This window comes from Anas platyrhynchos, chromosome 32 (assembly GCF_047663525.1).
Source record: "Anas platyrhynchos isolate ZD024472 breed Pekin duck chromosome 32, IASCAAS_PekinDuck_T2T, whole genome shotgun sequence".
Classification (NCBI taxonomy): Eukaryota; Metazoa; Chordata; class Aves; order Anseriformes; family Anatidae; genus Anas; species Anas platyrhynchos.
Genome location: NC_092619.1, coordinates 5,627,255 through 5,638,234, shown reverse-complemented (window position 1 = coordinate 5,638,234; position 10,980 = coordinate 5,627,255). Strand labels below are relative to the sequence as shown.

Below are 10,980 nucleotides of genomic sequence, written 5' to 3'. Positions count from 1 at the left end.
CAGGGTCTATTGCAGGTTTTGGAGTAGTGACAGGGCCTGCCACAGGGGTTGGTTTAACTTTGGGCCCACTTCAGGAGCTGGAGTGCCTGCAGGGCCTTTTGCAGTGTTTGGAGTGGCTTTGGACAGGCTATGGATCTGTTACAGGGGCTGACGTGTTGTGGTGTAATTGCCTGAAGTAACTAGGAAAATAAAACTAACATTCACATTTTTAAGGAAAAGGTACAGCATTGAAGAGGCATTCAGGGTAGGGCATAACTGCATTATTCCCTAGGCTCCCAACCTTAGATGCTATCGCGCTGGGGAAACTTGGTGTGCTAGCCCTAAGGAACAGCACGGAGCGTAGAGTGGAGTGGAGACACCACAGCTGGGCTCTGTAATCAGGTGGGGCCTCGATTGTTCTTGTGCACAAAGCTGCACTTTTTGCCACCCTAAGCCAAAGACCTGTCATGTTTTGACAAATGCTGTACCCTAGTGTACTTTTTGCTCATTATAATATCATTATAATACCAAAACACACCTCCATCCCAAAAGCTACCTGCCTCCAAGGTGCGACCACCCTTCACTGAGCATGCGCTTTGAATTTCTCGGAGCCTATTACTTTAAACAGAGATGGGAAAACTTTACACCAATCATAACTAAGATATGCTTGACTAGAGCCACTCAAGCTCCACCTAAAAGACAGAAAATAATATAAATTGGCCCAAGAGAGAGGGGATGGCAGGGAAGATACCACCGTCAGGGGAGATACCATCCCGAGGACATACAACATCCTTAGGACCTCCTGACTCCTGGGATCAGTCGACGGGCTGGGCCTCTCTTCCCCCCAATTGGGACGCCTTTGGGTGAGATCTGAATACTTGCTTATAAATCTCTATAGAGTCTTTGATCTTTTTAACGAGTTTTATTTCTAGGCTGCGCACCTGTAACACCTGTAACACCTGTAACATCTATAACATCTGTAACACCTCTAACACCTATAATACCTGTATATTTCATGCATACTAGCTTGCTTTTGCAGATAGTCACTATCATCGGCAATCCAAAAGAACCTGATTATCTGTTGCTGTAATAAACCGTACTTGATTGCATTGTGATAGCTCTCATTAAGTGCAACTAGGGTGAGGGTGGTTATCCGTGATAGTTCAGTGTTCTGAATCTAACCAGACCCCCAGACGGTTAATGCGTTTTTGGTGAATGTCTGACTGGACCCCCAGACAGTTAATGTGTTTTTGGTGAACGTCCGACTGGTTCAGTACTCTGAATCCGATCGGGCCCGTAACGGTTAATCAGCTAAACCCCTTAACGCGACAGTAAAATTGGTGTAGTCAGCAGGATTGCTATGGATAAACTACTGCAAAAATACAAATGTGCCCCTTCCCAGGCAGGGAAGGACTGTCGTGGTTCCGCTCGAGTGGGCAGCCGAGCTCCACCACAGCCGCTCTCTCACTCCCCCTCCTCAAAGAGGAATGGGGAGAAAATATGTGAAAAGGGCTCAAGGATTGAGATAAGGACGAGAAAATCACGCAATAATTATTGTAACGGGCAAACCAGACTCAGCATAAGAAGACAGATAGTAAGATTTATTGCTCATTACTAACAAGCTAGAGAAGTGAGAAACAAAGGAAAGAAACCAAAAGCACCTTCCCCCCTATCCACCCTCTTCCACCTCCTCCCCCCGAGCGGCGCAGGGGAACGGGGGAATGGGGGTTATGGTCAGTCTACAGCACTTCTTCTCTGCCACTCTTTCTCGGTCACTCTCGTCCCCTGTGCTGTGGGGTCCCACCTACGGGATACAGTCCTTGATGAACTGATCCGGCGTGGGCTTCCCACAGGCAGCAGCTCTTCCAGAACTGCTCCAGATATGGGTCCGTAGCACGGGGTCCATCCCTCAGGAGCAGACTGCTCCAACCTGGCTCCCCCACGGGCAGCAGCTCCTGCCAGGTCACCTGCTCCTGCGTGGTCTCCTCTCCATGGGCTACAGGTGTGGCCCAGAATCTGCTCCGGCAGGGGTCTTCCACAGGCGGCAGCCTCCATCGGTGCAGGGCCACCTGCTCCACCGTGGTCTCCTCCACACGCTGCAGCGTGGAACCCTGCTCCGCCGTGGTGCTCCATGGGCTGCAGGGGGACATCCTGCTTCACCAAGGTCCTCACCACAGGCCGCAGGGGACTTCTTCTCCGGCGCCTGGAGCACCTCTCCCCCTCCTTCTTCACTGACCTTGGCGCCTGCAAGGCTGTTTTCACACTCCCTTGACTCTCCCGGCTGCTGTGTGGCACAGCGTTTTTTTCCCTGTCTTAAATATGCTCTCACAGAGGCGCAAAACAACATGGCTTATTGGCTCAGATCTGGAAAACAATGGGGCCCTTCCCAAACATGGGGCAGCTTCTAGATCTTTCTCACAGAAACCACCCCTATGGCTCCCTGCTACCAAAACCTTGCCACGTAAACCCACTACAAGGAGTTTTCCCAAAAGTTTTGGAAAGATGAGGAGAAAGTGGTAGAGCGCATTGAGCAGTGTCAGGCTTCACAAAAGACTGGTCAAAGAAAGGGTAAAGGTGTGATTTGTGCTGTGTTAGGAGCCTGTTTGTCTTGTGCTCGGCAAAAAGCTAAGGAAACTCCTGCTCCCAAACTGATCTCTGATGCGGAACATACAGCTTTGAAATGGTGGCAGAGCTCAAGGAGGAGGTGGAGAGGCTGAGGGCCATCAGGGAGTGTGAGCGGGAGATAGACTTCTGGAGCAACTCCCTGCAGGGCCTCAAGGAGAGGTACCGGGGTGAGACACCCCAAACGGGGGTGGACCCCCTGCCCTGTCGCCGTCGGGCAGAGGGAGGGGATCTGGGAGTTGAGGAGGAGTGGAGACAGGTCCCTGCGCGACAGGGCAGGCAATGCCCTCCCCTTCCGGCCCCACCTTCCCAGGTGCCCTTACGAAACAGGTTTGAGGCCCTGGAGATTGAGAGACCACCAACTGAGGAAGAGATAGAAAGTGTTCCCAGGAGGATGCCTAGGGCGAGGAGGTCGACTCCACGCATCAGGACTGCCTCCACCAAGAAAGAAAGAAGGGTGATTGTCATGGGAGACTCTATCCTTAGGGGGACAGAGGGCCCTATTTGTCGGCCTGACCCTACCCGTAGGGAAGTCTGCTGCCTCCCTGGGGCCAGGGTCAGGGACGTTGCCAGGAAGCTCCCCAACCTGGTACGCCCCTCTGATTATTATCCTCTCCTGATAGTCCAGGCGGGCAGTGATGAAATTGATGACAGAAGCCTGAAGGCTATCAAAAGAGACTTTAGGGGGCTGGGACGGTTAGTGGACGGAGCAGGAGTGCAGGTAGTGTTTTCGTCCATCCCTACGTTGACAGGGAGGGGTACGGAGAGGACAAGGAAAGCCCACCTGTTAAACACGTGGCTCCGGGGCTGGTGCCTACGCAGAAATCTTGGGTTTTTTGACCATGGGGCAGTTTACTCAGCACCTGGTCTGATGGCTGTAGACGGGTCCCTATCCTTTAGGGGAAAAAGGATCCTGGGCCAGGAGCTGGCAGGGCTCAATGATAGGGCTTTAGACTAGGTAAGAAGGGGGATGGGGCTGAAGCAAGGACTGTTGGGGCTGTGCCAGGAGGAGCAATGGCAAGGCCGGAGGATAAGGTAAAGGCCCAGCTGAAGTGCATCTACACCAATGCACGCAGCATGGGTAACAAATAGGAGGAGCTGGAAGCCATCGTGCAGCGGGCAGGCTACGACTTGGTTGCCATCACGGAAACGTGGTGGGACCAGTCTCATGACTGGAGTGCTGCGATGCCTGGCTATAGGCTCTTCAGAAGGGACAGGCAGCACAGAAGGGGTGGCGGTGTGGCTCTCTATATTAGAGAGTCTTTCGATGTTGTAGAACTCGAGGCTAGGAATGACAAGGTCGAGTCCCTTTGGGTTAGGATCGGCAGGGACAACAAGGCTAGTGTCCTGGTCGGGGTCTGCTACAGACCGTCGAACCAGGATGAGGAGACGGATGAGGAGTTCTACAGGCAGCTGACAGAAGTTGCGAAATCGTCAGCGCTTGTACTCGTGAGGGACTTCAACTTCCCTGACATATCCTGGAAGCACAACACAGCCCAGAGAAAGCAGTCTAGGAGGTTTCTGGAGAGTGTGGAAGATAGCTTCCTGACGCAGCTGATTAGTGAACCTACCAGCGGTGGTGCCCTGCTAGACCTTCTCTTCACAAACAGAGAAGGACTGGTGGAGGATGTGATTGTCGGGAGCAGTCTTGGGCAGAGTGACCACGAAATGGTGGAGTTCACTATTCTTGGCGAGGCCAGGAAGGGAACCAGTAAAACCACTGTACTGGACTTTCGGAGGGCTGACTTTGGGCTGCTCAGGACACTAGTTGGTGGAGTCCCATGGGAGGCGGTTCTGAAGGGCAGAGGGGTCCAGAAAGGCTGGGCGCTCTTTAAGAGGCAAATCCTAATGGCACAGGAGCAGTCTATTCCCATGCGCCCAAAGATGAGCCAGCGGGGAAGAAGACCAGCCTGGCTCAACAGAGAATTGTGGCTTGAGCTTAGGAGAAAAAAGAGGGTTTATAATCTTTGGAAAATTGGGCAGGCCACTAGGGAGGACTATAAGGATGTAGCGAGGCTGTGCAGGGACAAGATTAGGAAGGCCAAAGCTCATCTGGAGCTCAATCTGGCTACTGCTGTTAAAGATAACAAAAAACGCTTTTATAAATACATCAACACAAAAAGGAGGACTAGGGAGAATCTCCATCCTTTCCTGGATGCGGGGGGAAACTTAGTTACAAGAGATGAGGAAAAGGCGGAGGTGCTGAATGCCTTCTTTGCCTCAGTCTTTAGCAGCAATACCGGTTGCTCTCTGGATACCCAGTACCCAGAACTGGTGGAAGGGGACGGGGAGCAGGATGTGGCCCTCACTATCCACGAAGAACTGGTTGGTGACCTGGTACGGCACTTGAATGTGCACAAGTCGATGGGGCCGGATGGGATCCACCCAAGGGTACTGAGAGAACTGGCAGAGGAGCTGGCCAAGCCCCTAACCATCATTTATCAGCAGTCCTGGCTATCGGGGGAGGTCCCAGCTGACTGGCGGCTAGCAAACATGACGCCCATCTACAAGAAGGGCCGGAGGGCAGACAAAGTGACAAAGTGACGCGCTGGGTGGATGAGGGAAAGGCTGTGGATGTGGTCTACCTTGACTTCAGCAAGGCTTTTGACACCGTCTCCCACAGCATTCTCCTCAAGAAACTGGCTGCTCTTGGCTTGGACTGGCGCACGCTTCATTGGGTTAGAAACTGGGTGGATAGCCGGGCCCAAAGAGTTGTGGTAAATGGAGCCAAGTCCAGTTGGAGCCCAGTCACTAGTGGCGTCCCCCAGGGCTCGGTGCTGGGGCCGGTCCTCTTTAATATCTTCATCAATGATCTGGACGAGGGCATTGAGTGCACCCTCAGTAAGTTTGCAGATGACACCAAGTTAGATGCGTGTGTCGATCTGCTCGAGGGTAGGAAGGCTCTGCAGGAGGATCTGGATAGGCTGCACCGATGGGCTGAGGTCAACTGCATGAAGTTCAACAAGGCCAAGTGCCAGGTCCTGCACCTGGGGCGCAATAACCCCAAGCAGAGCTACAGGCTGGGAGATGAATGGTTGGAGAGCTGCCAGGCAGAGAAGGACCTGGGAGTGATGGTGGACAGTCGGCTGAATATGAGGCAGCAGTGTGCTCAGGTGGCCAAGAAGGCCAATGGCATCCTGGCTTGTATCAGAAACAGTGTGACCAGCAGGGCTAGGGAGGTGATCGTCCCCCTGTACTTGGCTCTGGTGAGGCCGCACCTCGAGTACTGTGTTCAGTTTTGGGCCCCTCGCTCCAAGAAGGACATCGAGGTGCTTGAGCGGGTCCAAAGAAGGGCGACGAAGCTGGTGAGGGGCCTGGAGAACAAGTCCTATGAGGAGCGGCTGAAGGAGCTGGGCTTGTTCAGCCTAGAGAAGAGGAGGCTCAGGGGTGACCTTATTGCTCTGTATAAGTACATTAAAGGAGGCTGTAGCGAGGTGGGGGTTGGCCTGTTCTCCCATGTGCCTGGTGACAGGACGAGGGGGAATGGGCTAAAGTTACGCCAGGGGAGTTTTAGGTTAGATGTTAGGAAGAATTTCTTTACTGAAAGGGTTGTTAGGCACTGGAACGGGATGCCCAGGGAGGTGGTGGAGTCACCATCCCTGGAAGTCTTCAAAAGACGTTTAGATGTAGAACTTAGGGGTATGGTTTAGTGGGGACTGTTAGTGTTAGGTTAGAGGTTGGACTCGATGATCTTGAGGTCTCTTCCAACCTAGAGATTCTGTGATTCGGTGTGATTCTGTGAAATCAGAGATTGAGGTGTTGAAGTCATCATTGGCCTTTGAAAGGGAGACGGGAAAAACATTAGGAATCAGAGTGGATAAACTTTTGGATGAAAATGACAAACTTGTGAGTGAAAATGATAAACTTGTGCATGAGGATAATCATCTTAAACAATTGCTGGAGAGGGTTAGTCATCTGTTAAACAAAGTACAGCCTTGCACTCCGGTCAAACAGATTCGTGGAGGGCTGCATAGTGTAGAACCTGAAAGCTGGGACAGTGATTTCTGGTCTGACAGTGATGATGGTGTTGAAGAGATTTCTGATTCTGAACCCCAATCCATTTCCTTGAGACCTTTGGTTAAGACTGAGACTACTATTGATGATAATGATGAAATCCGCACTACTGTGCAAACAATTCCGTTGCCACCAGCAGAGTTGGTTAAAATACAGGAGAAGTTCTCAAGGCGGTCAGGGGAATCAGAAGTTGAGTATGTGTGTCGAGTTTCTCTTAAAGGAGGAGATCGAATGATGTTGTGTAAGGAAGAGGTAGGAGGCTTTTGGAGACCTGGAGTATTTTTAACCACCACACCAGGAGATGACCTGGCTGTAGCAGTACAGAAAGCAGCCTGTATTCAAGCGATATATGAAAGAGATGAATTTAGGAAATTCCCGATGTTAGCTCCTATTGATCCGGTTCGGTTAACCCCTCATCTGTGGACTCCCTGATTGTCTTAAGATGTTTGTAGCAAACACCCAAGATCACATACTAGCTGCTTGTAGGGATGATGATAGTGGTTGTAGGCGAAATCCTAACTCCCCTATTCCCACCTGGAGTGAATTGGTACAAGACATAGATAAGTACGGACACCGAATGGGCTGGATTAATTCATCCAGTATTAAATCCCAAGACCACTCTCGGCGAGTCCGCCAAATCCACACTAAAAATCCCAGATATCCCAAATTCAAAGAGAGGTTGAAACCTAATAGGGAACGAGGTGAGTTGTGTCGGCAAAAAACTCTTATCCCCGGGGAGGGCAATGAGCCACCCTGCTCAGCGGGCATTAGCAATTCAATGGCTCTCTAATGAACACTCTGACCCTATTATCGCTATTCCTGTTGAACCCCCAAAAATATTGGTAAATTTTCTTATTGATACCAGGACCCAAATGTCAGTAATTACACATGAGACAGCACAAACCCTGAGCATAACACCTGGTCAATGCAGGGTTAAATTCACGGGAATCAATGGTGTGGAAAAACAGTGCCCCACTGTAAAAATTTCACTCTGGTTGCCAGAGGAACAAAAATTAACCAGGGTAGAAGTATTAGTTGGTGCTGCATACACTAATATTTTAGGATTTGACAGACTGCATGGTTGTATGTGGAAACTCCCTGATGGAACTGTGTGGAGTTTCGCGACACATCAAAGGGATTCAGGCACCATGAGACTGAGCCTGTTACAAACATCCATACCCCTATCCCCTCTAAAATCATTAATGATCGGGCAGTATCTGTTGTCAGCAGCAGCACTTATGGGGATTGACGGGGTGATAACAGAATTGGAAAAAAGAGGCATTATTAAAAGGACCAATTCACCTTACAATTCACCAGTGTGGCCAGTAAAGAAACCAACCAGGCAATGGCATTTTACAGTGGATTACAGACAGTTAAATGCTAACACTACACCTTTGAATGCCACAGTTCCAAACATGGCAGAGATAGTGAAAGCCCTCTGTGTTTCTAACAGTAGCAATAGTGCTAACTACTCCCAAATATTTCTATGCATGGGAAATCAAAGATTGCTATTTCACCCTCTTTCTAACCCTGCCGGTTGAATACAACCGAGCATATTTTATTTTCTTTTGTGTTCACAGGAACCCTGAGCGAACTGTATAGGGACAGCTGGAAGATGACGAATCAACAGTTTGGATTAATGATGCTATGCTTTACCCTGACCTTGACGCAATTACAGACCTTAAAGGAAACTTAGCTACTGTGGCTGTGCTTGGAGCTGAGGTGTTTCACCATGGCATTTAACCATGTATTGTCACAGTATAGCAGTCACTGGAACATCTCAAAACAGAAAGGACCTAAATCTCTCTACTTTAGTTCTACATGGAAACAAAATATTTTCAAAAGATGAATGGAGTTGGAACAATTCTCTAAGAATGGCTGAACTTCAAGCCATGTCTGGATTCGTGGTCAAAGGATAAGAAGCCTCTGCCCCTGCAGATTATTGAAAACGAACCGACTCAGCTTCCCATTGGTCTAACTCCTTCCATCTTCAACACAGGTCCTTACATAATTAAAAATGTGGGACAACAACAAATTCTCTTTAACCCTAGTTGGTCCCTAAAAAGGGTAGAGCTAGCGCTGCACATTAGTATCTCTGAAATTAACTCACAATGTACCACCTTTCTGAGAACTGCCTACACCGGCTGGTTAGCATGGTTACATGGACGTTCTCCAAAACAATCTCAGCGCGTGCCATGGGATGCAACTGGGTTATTAGGGACAGGATTAGGTATCTTAAATAGCATTGATGCTGAGGTCTTAATGAGTAGAATAACTGCTACTACAGATGACCTAAGGAAACTGGAAAAACCAATAAAATAATCCTTATTGGCCTTAGGAGCAAATCAATGGCTTCTATCAGATGTTTTGCCCCATTGGAAACAAATTGAGGAAAATGATCATCAATTAATTGTAAATGCCCTTGGAAAAGCCCAAGGCAATACCTCCCTTGCCTTGAGTTGCATCCAAGCGCAGTTATGGATACAAGCTGTAGCAGCAGCTATTATTAGAGAGGGAGAAGGAGGAACTTTGCCCACTGAAATTTGAAAATTGATTTAGGATAATGCTTCAGAATTTGAAAAAGAATTTCAAGCTTGGTGGCAATTAGTCAACTTTACCCATTATGCAGAAAATGATAAAATTGTTGCCTTTATACTTACTATAAGTAATGCCACTGTATACAATGTATATCCAATCATTGCATTAGGACTCAATCATAATGGAACTATACTTTATCCTAAAGAGCGTAAAGTATGGGCCCATCAAAAGGGAGGAAAGTGGCAAACAATTGATGTAAATGCATGTATTGTGCATGAACAAAAAGGTTTCATCTGTGAAAGTAACACGCTGGAATCTCAAGACATTTCTCTTGACACTGAGCAAAATATTTGCCACTTTGAGATACATCCTAATGAAACCCTTGAAACTGTACTTGTATATATTGGGAAAGGTTGCGTTTGCATGAGAACTCATTGTGATTCTATAGTTGTAGATAATACAGTGGTAGATACCAGTAATCACTCTAATGTTTGTGTTTGCAATTTTACCAAAATTCTAGGATGTGATTTTAAATACTCAGTTCCTGTCTCTTCTTATCAACTTATTGCATCTAATTATATTCTGCTTCATGAACTGCTGCCTACTCCTATAGGAATGAACCTTACCTTGGTGAAGAAATTGCTGGTACATGAGGACCTGAAGCAGATGATGACACAAGTACGAGAAAATGGACACGACTGATTACTGTCCATCATGATACACAAGAAATACATCGAGTGATGGAAAGAGTAAAGAGAGATGAGAGACACCGTTGGTGGGACACTTTGTTTGGATGGTTGCCAGCTGCCAAGGGAGTCTTCAACAAGATGCTTCACCCTGTTATTGTTCTGTTAATACTCACTGTATTATGTTTTATACTGACAATTAGTTTGTATGTTAAACTCTGGTTTATGATGAACTTTTAACGAGTTTTATTTCTAGGCTGCGCACCTGTAACACCTGTAACACCTGTAACACCTGTAACATCTGTAACACCTGTAACACCTGTAACACCTGTAACATCTGTAACATCTGTAACACCTGTAACACCTGTAACACCTATAACACCTGTGTATTTCATGCATACTAGCTTGCTTTTGCAGACTGTCACCATCACCGGCAATGCAAAAGAACCTGATTATCTGTTGCTGTAATAACCCACACTTGATTGCATTGTGATAGCTCTCATTAAGTGCAACTAGGGTGAGGGTGGTTATCTGTGATAGTTCAGTGTTCTGAATCTAACCAGACCCCCAGACGGTTAATGCGTTTTTGGTGAATGTCTGAATGGACCCCCAGACGGTTAATGCGTTTTTGGTGAATGTCTGAACGGACCCCCAGACAGTTAATGTGTTTTTGATGAACGTCCGACTGGTTCAGTACTCTGAATCCGACCGGGCCGGATTAGAGAAAACTAATCTATAATCTAAGTTAGATGTTGTAGGAAGATGCTGTAGGATCAACGACAGGTCAACGTTGCAAGGAGCCGGGAAGTGCAACAAGGACTTGAGCTAAGCTGGTGCTCGTGTCCAGACATCCAACTCCACCTGCCTTGAGTGGCCACTTTGGCAGATGAAGACCTAATCATCAACAGTTCTTATGAACATTTTCCAAGAAAGACCTATGGAATGAGAAGATACACCTGCCTATTAATCCTGTCCTGTTAAATCCTTGTCCTGTTAAAGGACAAGGAATAATGATGAGAATGCTTGTATGCTAAAGTATGGGGATCTGAGTGTGACACAAATGTTATGGAATAAGGGGTGGCGGTTGTACTGGGTCTGGCTGGGATGGTAACTTTCCCGGCAGCAGCCCATACAGTGCCGT

General features: G+C 48.1%; 1 long non-coding RNA gene across 1 annotated transcript; it reads left to right on the top strand.

The window, feature by feature from the left end:
- Positions 1 to 688: 688 nt before the first annotated feature.
- On the top strand, positions 689 to 9,316 carry LOC140000487 (uncharacterized). Its single transcript, XR_011805541.1, has 2 exons — positions 689 to 842; positions 8,196 to 9,316. It is a non-coding gene; the product is annotated as an uncharacterized lncRNA (long non-coding RNA).
- The last annotated feature ends 1,664 nt before the right edge of the window (positions 9,317 to 10,980 follow it).